The sequence below is a fragment of the Nerophis lumbriciformis genome, linkage group LG20, assembly GCF_033978685.3.
Source record: "Nerophis lumbriciformis linkage group LG20, RoL_Nlum_v2.1, whole genome shotgun sequence".
Classification (NCBI taxonomy): domain Eukaryota; kingdom Metazoa; phylum Chordata; class Actinopteri; order Syngnathiformes; family Syngnathidae; genus Nerophis; species Nerophis lumbriciformis.
Window position 1 is genome coordinate 16,146,961 of NC_084567.2, and position 13,040 is coordinate 16,160,000.

Consider the following 13,040-nt stretch of genomic DNA (forward strand, 5'->3'; position numbering starts at 1 on the left):
TTTTTTTTACACATACACACATGTCAACACAGACACAAATTCTTTTTACACACACACACACAAACACATTTTTTTACACACACACATTGCAAAACCAAACACATTTAATTGATATTATTTTTCATACAATGTAACAAATTGTTTTTCTTTTTTAAAAAGGCATGTTGCACTAAAATTATGCATATTTGTATTTGTCACAAAATAAAGACACGTTTTTTTACAAACACACAAATCGCAACAGACACATTTTTTATGCATGCACGCACGCACACGCGCACACACACCCACACCCACCCACACACACACACACACACACACACACACACAAACACACACACACACACACACACACACACACACACACTTGTTATTACAGACATACAGATTGCAACACAGATAAGTTTTTTCCACACACAAATCGCAACCCGAACACACAATATTTTTTAAACACACACAAATCGCAACACAAACACATTTTTTTACTCACACACAGATCGCAACGCAAACACATTTTTTTCACAAACACGCAAAACGCAACACAAACGTTCTTTTTTTGTTTTTTTTTACACATTCACACATGTAAACACAGACAAAGAGATTATTTTTACACATACACAAATTACAACACAAACATATTTTTTTCACGCACAAATTGCAACCCAAACACAGATTTTTTTATTTACAACCACAAACATCGCAACACAAACACTTTTTTTTTACACACACACAAATGGCAACACATACACAGATGTTTTGTGTTACAACAACACTTTTCTTCATCGTACACAAAGCAAAGCAAACGTTACAAAAAGCAAATTTGATTTATTTTTTTTTCTAATGTGTCCCAGCAGTTAAAAGCACTTAAAAAAAAAAGAAGCTACTTCTGCTGCTTGCTGTTTTTGGACCTTGCCAAGGACACACAAGTTGTTGACCCTCACTGCGCACGCTGGCAGGCCAAGATGAAAACACTTTGAATAACACAAAAGATGACTTAGTGTCAATAAAAATGGAAGACGTTTAAGTGGCAAAAGACAAATAAGGACTCAAAGATGCGCGCCAACAGCAGAGACACTTTAGTCGTCCAACTTGTTTGTTGGTGTGTGTTTTTAAATGCATCAACACTTTATTATCTTATTCATCTTGGAAATATTTACAGTAACACAACTTCAGGTTATCCAACAGATATTAAGATTAAAACTTGTTCCTGTTTAAAGGCTAAAAACATACTTTTAATCAGGCTTTATACTGGTCAGCTTCAACTCTATGTTTTTATTTTTCTTATTAATATATATATATATATATATATATATATATATATATATATATATATATATATATATATATATATATATATATATATATATATAAATATATATATATATATATATATATATATATATATATATATATATATATATATATGTATATATATATATATATATATGTGTATATATATATATTTAATAAATATTATATATTATATATAAAATAATATTTTTATTTCAATGTTTAAATATATTTGATCATATGTTTATACTATTTTTGTAGATGGCGTTAATTTTTGCTTTGTTATTGTCAATATCGTGTGTGTGTATGTGTGTTCTTCTCTTCTATTTTTTTTTTTTACAGCTTGCGTGTGTACGAAAAGTGCCATATATTTAAATGAATAGATTTATAACACATAATTAGTATCAACTATTTTTTCTCTGGTAAATGTTTGTGTGTGCTTGAATAAGTTGATTTTATTGCATTTGTATTTTTTGTATTCATTATATTTTGGAGTGCTCAAAAACATTCTAACCATATTTAATTTTTTTAATCTGAATATATGTATATATATATATTAGGGTTGTACGGTACGCCATACTTACGAATCATATTCGGTACGATACCGCCTCTGAAAAGTACCGGTCCGCCACCCACTTGTCGTCACGTCGTGACATTGCTGGTTTTGCGAGCAGAGGAGCATGTTCGGCAGCGCACAATCACGGAGTACTTAAAAGCAGACACAGTGTGTAGACAGAAAAGGGAGAACGGACGCATTTTGGCTTAAAAACTAACAATAAAGGTGAAGTTCTAACACTGAAACGCCCTCAGGAAGAGGTGCTATAAGACATGGCTTGCTAGCTAGCGGCTAACATCCATCTGCAGTCTGCAGTTTTTTAGTTACTTCTAAATCACTAATCCTCGCCTCCATGGCGACAAATAAAGTATGTTTCTTACAAGTATCATCCCTGCAGGACGAGGAATAGCTAAACATGCTTCACTACACACCGTAGCTCACCGGCGTCAAAAAGTAAACAAACGCCATTGGTGGATCTACACCTAACATCCACTGTAATGATACCAAGTAGAGGAGCGTGTCTAGTCGATACTACTTGGATTACATCAATATTTTTTATCGTCACAAAATCTTTTTTCTTTCTTTAAAAATTCATGTTATGTTTATAAAGTCAGGAAATATGTCCCTGGACACGAGGACTTTGAATATGACCAATGTATGATCCTGTTACTACTTGGTATCGGATTGATACCCAAATGTGTGGTATCATCCAAAACTAATGTAAAGTATCAAACAGCAGAAGAATAAGTGATTATTACATTTTAACAGAAGTGTAGATAGAACATGTTCAAAGAGAAAGTAAGCAGATATTAACAGGAAATGAACAAGTAGATTAATAATTCATTTTCTACCACTTGTCCTTAATAATGTTGACAAAATAATAGAATGATAAATGACACAATATGTTACTGTCATGGCGGAAGGGTTTTTCGCAGTTTACTGCGAGGATTGTCCTCCCAGGACGCAAACGGACTTTTCCGGACAACGATAGAAGGTAAGAACATTATTTAATCTTGACTCAAAAAGGTGAAAACAAAAAGGCGCACAAAACGAAGGCACAACTTAGCGCAGGATACAAAAACTAACACTTAGGCAGAACTATGGACATGAAACAAAAAATCACTAACTGTGGCATGAATAAACAAAACTTACTTGGCATAGCATGAAGCGAACAATGGCATGAAAACGAGCCTGAAACAATCAATACAGAGCATGAAAAGAACATCAACAGAGCAATGTCGCCAGGACGACTAACTGGCAAAACAGGCTTAAATAATAGTCTCTGATTAGAGCAGGTGCGTGTCCGAACACATGAGGCAGGTGAAACTAATGAGTCGTCATGGAAACTAAAAGAAACAAGGGTGCACAAAAAACAGGAACTATGGAGTCCAAAACTATTCAGAACATAACTAAACACAACATGATCTGGACCACGGATCATGACAGTTACTGCATATGTCAGCAGACTAATTAGGAGCCTTTGTTTGCTTACTTACTAATAAAAGACAAGTTGTCTAGTATGTTCACTATTTTATTTAAGGACTAACTTGCAATAAGAAACATGTTTAATGTATCCTAAGATTTTTTGTTAAAATAAAGCCAATAATAAAAAATTTTTGGTCTCCTTATTTAGAAAAGTATCGAAAAGTACGGAAAAGTATCGAAATACATTTCGGTATTGGTATCGAGACAACACTAATATACATACACACACACATATATATATATATATATATATATATATATATATATATATATATATATATATATATATATATATATATATATATATATATATATATATATATAGACTTAGACTTAGACTTAGACTTGCTTTTTATTGTCATTCAAATTTGAACTTTACAGCACAGATAAGAACCAAATTTCGTTACATAAGCTTATGGTAGTGCAGGATAAAAAAACCAATGAGGTGCATATATAAATAATAAATATATATAAATAATATATAAAAAAAAAAAAAAATTAAATTTAAAAAAAATAAAAAATAAAAAATAATATATATATATATATATATATATATATATATATATATATATATATATATATATATATATATATATATATATATATATCGGTATATATATGACAAAATATATTTGAAAAATATTACATTTTATGTATTTCCAAAAATATTGGAAGAAATATTACATTTTTTAAAATAAGCGTGTTTTATTTGATTTAATATGAAACACACAACACAACATTTTGAATGTGCTTCTTAATAAATGTGTTGTATAAATAAATAAATGTGTACTTTCATTGTGTTTATTTCATAAAATGGATGAAAAAGATTATCTTTATTTTGTCATGACTTTGTGTGCTTAATGAAGTCATTTATTTTATTGTCTTTGAATCTCAACACAGCACTTTAAATGTGCTTATGTCGACTAATTTGGTCCATTTCTGTAGTTCTTGTATTATATTTATCTATCATTCACTTTTAAAGGACTAACTTAGTCTATGTTGGCCTTGTCATACTGTCAGCATAAAAGTTACACTTAAAGTCTTTTCATATATTAATTCACTCATTTGATAGCAAGACATAGCACCGATAAGAAAACAAAAATCAAAATATTTTTTTTAGAAGAAACATTGTCGTAAATCTTCTTCCTGAAGTGAATACATTGTGTTGCTAATTGAAGAGCTTTAAAAATATCCTGAGTGGAGCTTTGTGGCCGTCCTGACTTTAGCCTGCAGGGACGCAAAATAGCTTTGGACGCCCACTGCTACCATTCCAAAGTGCATTTTCAAAATGCTGCACACACACACACACACACACACACACACACACACACACACACACACACACACACACACACACACACACACACACACACACACACATTCTTGTATTTGTTACCTTCTTGAGACCTCCAAAAAATGCCTACCTCTTGAGGACCACCCTTTCTAGACATATAAAGGACTTTGGGAAGGCCATTCTAAAACCTTAATTCTAGCCTGATTTAGCCATTCCTTTACCACTTTTGACGTGTGTTTGGGGTCATTGTCCTGTTGGAACACCCAACTGCGCCCAAGACCCAACCTCCGGGCTGATGATTTTAGGTTGTCCTGAAGAATTTGGAGGTAATCATCCTTTTTCATTGTCCCATTTACTCTCTGTAAAGCACCAGTTCCATTGGCAGTAGGAATTGGTGTTCCTGGGATTAAAGGCCTCACCTTTTCTCCTACAAAACATATTGCTGGGTATTGTGGCCAAACAGCTCAATTTTTGTTTCATCTGACATTACACGGACAAAAATAAGACCTTCTGGAGGAAAGTTCGGTGCTCAGATGAAACAAAAATTGAGCTGTTTGGCTACAATAGCCAGCAATATGTTTGGAGGAGAAAAGGTGAGGCCTTCAATCCCAGGAACACCATACCTACCGTCAAACATGGTGGTGGTAGTGTTATGCTCTGGGCCTGTTTTACTGCCAATGGGACTGGTGCTTAACAGAGAGTAAATGGGACAATGAAAAAGGAGGATTACGGTACCTCCAAATTCTTCAGGACAACCTAAAATCATCAGCCCGGAGGTTGGGTCTTGGGCGCAGTTGGGTGTTCCAACGGGACAATGACCCCAAACACACGTCAAAAGTGGTAAAGGAATGGCTAAATCAGGCTAGAATCAAGGTTTTAGAATGGCCTTCCCGTGTGGACAATGCTGGAAAAAAATGTCCATGTCACAAAACCAACAAATTTAGCCGAACTGCACCAATTCTGTCAAGAGGAGTGGTCAAAAATTCAAGCAGAAGCTTGTGGATGGCTACCAAAAGCGCCTTATTGCAGTGAAACTTGCCAAGGGACATGCAGCCAAATAGTAACATTGCTGTACGTATACTTTTGACCCAGCAGATTTGGTCAACATTTTTTAACTTTGTGTCAACGGATGGTTCTGAAGATATTCTAGTGTAAAAAGTCAAATATATATATATATATATATATATATATATATATATATATATATATATATATACATATATATATATACATATACATATGTACATACTGTATATATATATATATATATATATATATATATATATATATATATATATATATATATATATATATATATATACATATACATATGTACATACTGTGTATATATATATATATATATATATATCTATACATATACATATGTACATATACATATATATATATATATATATGTATATATATACATATATACACATATATACATATATATACTTATATATACATATATACATATATATACATATACATATTATATATATATGTATATATATACAGTATATATACATACATACATACATATATATATATATATATATATATATATATACAGTATATATATATATATATATATATATATATATATATATATATATATATAGTCTGTCCCTCATGCTGTATACATTAAAGTTTTTTTTTCGATAAACTTAGCAAAATTAAAAAATATGCACATTTTTGTAAAAAAAAAAAAAAAAAGAAAAGAAAAAAGCCATTTTGTTTCTATGGAATTTTCTGAGTCATAATTACAGGACATAGAATGCAAAAAGCGAATATTGTAATTCCAGAGGCTTGTGACAATTAAGTTGAACAGACTACTAATTTAAATACTTTGATTCAATGGATTTAAATGATAACGAAGTAATGGAGATGGGAATCTTACAGCAATTTACGACTTTTGAATTGCTTTAGAATCGGAATAAAGATGTGAATCGACTTTTTTGGGCACCCCTACTAAGAAATACATTAAAAAACAGGTCATAAAATCCACAACAAACTGTCATACAAAGTCACTTTTGTAATACTGATGCTCATCACTCCGACGGTCTCTAATGCAGATTTGAAGTGGTTCTAAAAGTCCAAATGGCACATTTGGACACAGTTGAGTGAGCTTGCTTACAGCAAGTTGCTCTTTGTTGCCAGATGCGTGTTTGCAGCGTTATTGTAGTCCATGTTCTGGGCGTCCGTAATCTAGCGAAGGATTAGTTACAGTTACACTAAACTAGAAAGTCAAGTCGGGGGCCACAATTCAGCGCACTGCTGTGTCCCCAATGTTCAGTTCTATTTAGGGATCCCCAGAGACGAGTTGTTATGTCACCTGTGAAGGGTCACCAGGTTGTGTTTGAGATCATTTAGGGACAATAAATGTCACGCTAATAACCCGATCAGCTTTTATGCAACCTCCCTCAGAGCCAAAAAGTCCTCGGTCACCTTACCTCGCGCCTCCCGCCAACTTTTTCTGCTTTTTTTGAACGCGGGGCTGACTCACGACATTTTTAGCCGCCACATTCTCCTGAGTCACAGTCCTTCCCCGCGCTCTGACCTCCCGCCTGCTGAAAAACAACAGGTGCAAGGGGGAAAGAGAGAGGGGGTGTGTGTGGGGGGGAGCGTGGGTCTGTCTGCTGTCCGAGCTTTCCAGTCACGCCGCGCTGATACCCAAGTCGTCCACTTGCAAACATCCAGTCTGCCAGAGTCCAAGCCTGCCAGCCTTTTTGTCATCAGACGCTCGTGCACATTTCATGTTGTTGCTAGCGCTCGCTTGTCTGCGCTTCGTTACGCCCGCATTCTTTCCACGCACGCCACACTCGCCTTGAAATGTTCGCACGCTGGTGCCAACATCAGCGCTAGCCTGCGCCCGGACAGTATTTGTGCACACGTGCTCGCGGAAAAACTCAACTTTCAAGCTCATGAAATTGGACACAAAAAAATAACAATTTAGTAGTTCATTGTTAAACATTAAAGAATTACATTGGACATGTGTTGGGAAATTAGGCAAACAAATAGGAATTTAAAAGTTAGTTGTCAGAAAAGTTACACATTTCGAATTGTTTTGTACAAAAACTCAATATTTTATTTGGAAAATGGATCAAAAAATAAGAATTTAGTAGTTAATTGTCGGTGAAATGTTACAAATTTAAAATTGCATTGTACAAAAACGTAATAATTGATCTGTAAGTTAGGTAAAAAAAAAAAAAGTGTAACTTTTCTGACAATTAACTATTAAATGCTTATTTGTTTGCCTAATTTCCGAATAAATTATTGCACTTTTGTATAATGGAATGTTAAATGTTTAACTCGTCTGAAAATTAACTACTAAATTATTATTATTATTTTTTTTACAATTTTCCACTAAATATTTAAATTTTTGTACAGTAGACCTCTAAATGTGTAACTTTTACAACTAACAACTTAAATATTTATTATTTTGTCCAATTTTCATGAAAATATTGAGGGTTCTTTTACAATAAACTTCTAAATTTGTAACTTTTCCAACAATTCACGTCTAAATTCTTATTTTTTTGTTGAATTTTCTGCTAAATATTTTGAATTTTTTTACATTACACCTCTAAATGTGTAACTTTTCCAACTAACAACTATAAAATATTAATTTTTTTGTCCAATCTTCACTAAAATATTGAGTTTTTTTTTTTACAATAATCTTCTAAAGTTGTAACTTTTCCAACAATTAACTACTTTTTTAGACTAACTTCTGGACAAATTATTAGGTTTTTGTACAATGCAATTTTAAATGTGTAACTTTTCTAACAATTAACTACTAAATTCTTATGTTTGCCTAATTTCCGAATAAATTATTGTACTTTTGTACAATGGAATTTTAAATGTTTAACTCGTCTGAAAATTAACTACTAAATTATTATTATTATTTTTTTTTTTTTACAATTTTCCACTAAATATTTAAATTTTTGTACAGTAGAGCTCTAAATGTGTAACTTTTCCAATTAATAACTATTAAATATTTATTTTTTTGTCCAATTTTCACAAAAATATTGAGGGTTCTTTTACAATAAACTTCTAAATTTGTAACTTTTCCAACAATTCACGTCTAAATTCTTATTTTTTTGTTTAATTTTCTGCTAAATATTTAGAATTCTTTTTACAGTAGACCTCTAAATGTGTAACGTTTCCAACTAATAACTACTACATTTTTTTGGGTCCAATTTTCACTAAAATATTGAGGTTTTTTTTTTACAACAAACTTCTAAATTTGTAACTTTTTCAACAATTAACTACTAAATTCTTATTTTTTTGTTGAATTTTCCACTAAATATTTGTATTTTTGTACAGCAGTCCTCTAAATGTGTAACTTTTCCAACTAATAACTACTTTTTTTTGACTAACTTCTGGACAAATTATACAATGCAATGCAATTACAATGCAATTTTAAATGAGTAACTTTTCTAACAATGAACTACTAAATTCTCATTTGTTTGCCTAATTTCCGAATAAATTATTGTACTTTTGTACAATGGAATTTTAAATATTTAACTTGTCTGACAATTAACTACTAAATATTTTTTCTTTTTTTTCTTTTCTTACAATTTTCCACTAAATATTTAAATTTTTGTACAGTAAACCTCTAAATGTGTAACTTTTCCAACTAACAACTATTAAATATTTATTTTTTTTGTCCACTTTTCACAAAAATATTGAGGGTTCTTTTACAATAAACTTCTAAATTTGTAACTTTTCCAACAATTCACGTCTAAATTCTTATTTTTTTGTTGAATTTTCTACTAAATATTTTTAATTTTTTTACATTAGACCTCTAAATGTGTAACTTTTCCAACTAATAACTATTAAATATTAATTTTTTTGTCCAATTTTCACTAAAATATTGAGGTTTTTTTTTTTACGATAAACTTCTAAATTTTTAACTTTTCCAACAATTAACTGCTAAATTCTTATTTTTTAGTTGAATTTTCCACTAAATATTTGTATTTTTGTACAGCAGACTACTAAATTCTTATTTGTTTGCGTAATTTCCGAATAAATTATTGTACTTTTGTACAAAGGAATTTAAAATGTTTAACTTGTCAGACAATTAAATACTAAATTCTTTTTTTTTTTGTACAATTTTCCACTAAATATTTTAATGTTTGTACAGTAAACCTCTAAATGTGTAACTTTTCCAACTAATAACTATTAAATAATTATTTTTTTTGTCCAATTTTCATGAAAATATTGAGGGTTCTTTTACAATAAACTTCTAAATTTGTAACTTTTCCAACAATTCACGTCTAAATTCTTATTTTTTTGTTGAATTTTCTACTAAATATTTAAAAAAAAAATTCCATTACACCTCTAAATGTGTAAGTTTTCCAACTAATAACTATTAAATATTTAGTTTTTTTTTTACAATAAACTTCTAAATTTGTAACTTTTCCAACAATTAACTACTATATTTTTTTGTTGAATTTTCCACTAAATATTTGTATTTTTGTACAGCAGACCTCTGAATTTGTAACTTTTCCAACTAATAACTACTTTTTTTGGACTAACTTCTGGACAAATTATTAGGTTTTTGTACAACGCAATTTTAAATGTGTAACTTTTCTAACAATGAACTACTAAATTCTCATTTGTTTGCCTAATTTCCGAATAAATTATTGTACTTTTGTATTTTGGAATTTTAAATGTTTAACTTGTCTGACAATTAACTACTAAATTCTTTTTTATTTTAATTTTTTTTTTTTTTTTTACAATTTTCCACTAGATATTAACATTTTTGTACAATAGACTTCTAAACTTGTAACGTTCCCAACAATTAATCACTAAATTCCTATTTTTTGTACATTTCTGAATTAATTATGTAATTTTTTGATAACAGACTTCTAGTTGTGACTTTCCCAGCAATTAACTACTAAATTCTTATTTTTTTGTAGAATTTTCCACTAAATATTTTAATTTTTGTACAGTAAACCTCTAAATGTGTAACTTTTCCAACTAATAACTACTAAAAATAAATATTTAGTAGTTATTAGTTGGAAAAATGAATTGCTGGGAAAGTTACAAATTTAGAAGTCTATTATAAAAGCATTAAAGAATGTATTCAGAAATGTACAAAAAATAGGAATTTAGTATTTAAACATTTGAAATTCCATTGTGTGGAATATTTAGTGGAAAATTCTACAAAAAAATAAGAATTTCGTAGTTAATTGCTGGGAAAGTTACAAATCTAGAAATCTGTTATAAAAAAATTACATAATTAATTCAGAAATGTACAAAAAATAGGAATTTAGTTGTTAATTGTCAAACTAGTTAAACATTTAAAATTCCATTGTACAAAAGTACAATAATTTATTCGGAAATTAGGAAAACAAATGAGAAATTTAGTTGTTAATTGTCAGAAAAGTTACAAATTTAGAATTTTTTTGTACAAAAACTCAATATTTATTTTTGGAAAATGTATCAAAAATAAGAATTTAATAGTTAATTGTTGGTAAAATGTTACAAACTTAAAATTGTATTGCACAAAAATGTAATAATTTATCTGTAAGTTAGGCAAAAAAAATAAAAAATTAGTAGTTAATTGTTGGAAAAGTTACAAATTTAGAAGTTTATTGTAAAAAAAAAAACCCTCAATAATTTAGTGGAATATGGGACAAAAAACATTTTTTTAGTAGTTATTAGTTGGAAAAGTTACACATTTAGAGGTTTGCTGTACAAAAATGAAAATATTTAGTGGAACATTCTACAAAAAAAAATAAGAATTTAGTAGTTAATTGCTGGGAAAGTTACACAATTAGAAGACTGTTCTAAAAAAATTACATCATTTATTCAGAAATGTACACAAAATAGGAATTTTGTAGTTAATTGTCAGACAAGTTAAACATTTAAAATTCCATTGTACAAAAGTACAATAATTTATTCGGAAATTAGGCAAACAAATAAGAATTTAGTTGTTAGTTATCAAAAAAGTTACAAATTTAGAATTGTTTTGTACAAAAACTCAATATTTTATTTGGAAAATTGATCAAAAAAAGAATGTAATAGTTAATTGTCGGTAAAATGTTACAAATTTAAAATTGCATTGCACAGAAACATAATAATTTATCCGGAAGTTAGGCAAAACATGTAGTCATTAGTTGGAAAAGTTACAAATTTAGAGGTCTACTGTGCAAAAATAAAAATATTTAGTGGAAAATTGGACAAACAATAAATATTTAATAGTTATTAGTTGGAAAAGTTACACATTTAGAGGTCTAGTGTACCAAAAATGAAGAATTTAGTAATTAATTGTAATAAAAGTAATACATTTAGAAGTCTATCGTATAAAAACTAACATACAGTATTTAGTGGTAAATTGGATTTAAAAAAATTAAGAATTTAGTAGTTAATTGTTGGAAAAGTTACAAATTACAAAAAATTTAATATAAAGTAAGAAATTGTACAAAAAAATAGAATTTAGTAGTTGCTTTCTGGAAATGTTACATATTTAGAAGTCTACTGTACCAAAACTAAAATATTTTGTAGGAAATTGGACAAATAAATACAAATTTAGTAGTTTTTTTTGGCAAATTTTTACATGTAGAAGTCTTAGAAAAACTAAAATATTTTTGTGGGGAATTGGATGAAAAAAATTATAATTTAGAAGTAATTTTTTTGTAAAATGTATGAATTTAGAAGTCTATTGTACAAAAACTAAAATATTTTTAGTAGGAAATTGGATGAAAAAAATTTGAGTTTAGATGTAATTTTTTTGTCAAATGTATGAATTTAAAAGTCTATTGTACAAAAACTAAAATATTTTTAGTAGGAAATTGGATTAAAACATTTTTAATTTAGAAGTAATTTTTTTGTAAAATGTATGAATTTAAAAGTTTATTGTACAAAAACGAAAATATTTTTAGCAGGAAATTGGATGAAAAATATTTGAATTTCGAAGTATTTTTTTGTTTAATGTATGAATTTAGAAGTCTATTGTACAAAAACTAAAATATTTTTAGTCGGAAATTGGATGAAAAAGATTAGAGTTTAGAAGTAATTTTTTTTTTTAAATGTATGAATTTAGAAGTCTGTTGTACAAAAACTAGTTGGACGCACACAAACACTAACTTAGGACTGTGTGGGGAATTTAGCCAATATATTCTTATGAGTGACGGAGCAGGAAGGGGCTAGGAATGCGCTCCTCCACAGATAAAAATAACGATGTCATTACCAAGTAGTTCTTCATTTGAGGCCAGTAGGGTTTACATGTTTGAACACCTGAGATGTGAGAGCCCACTTCCAAAATAACACGGCGACCTTGCATGTAAAATGTGTCACGTTTCAAGTGTCAGGTATTTGCATTCGTCATACAATTGTGCATATTTTGTTGTGGCTACCTGTTGCAAGACACCTGCGAAGCTTGCGGCATAGATCGACTGGATCAAAAACGCC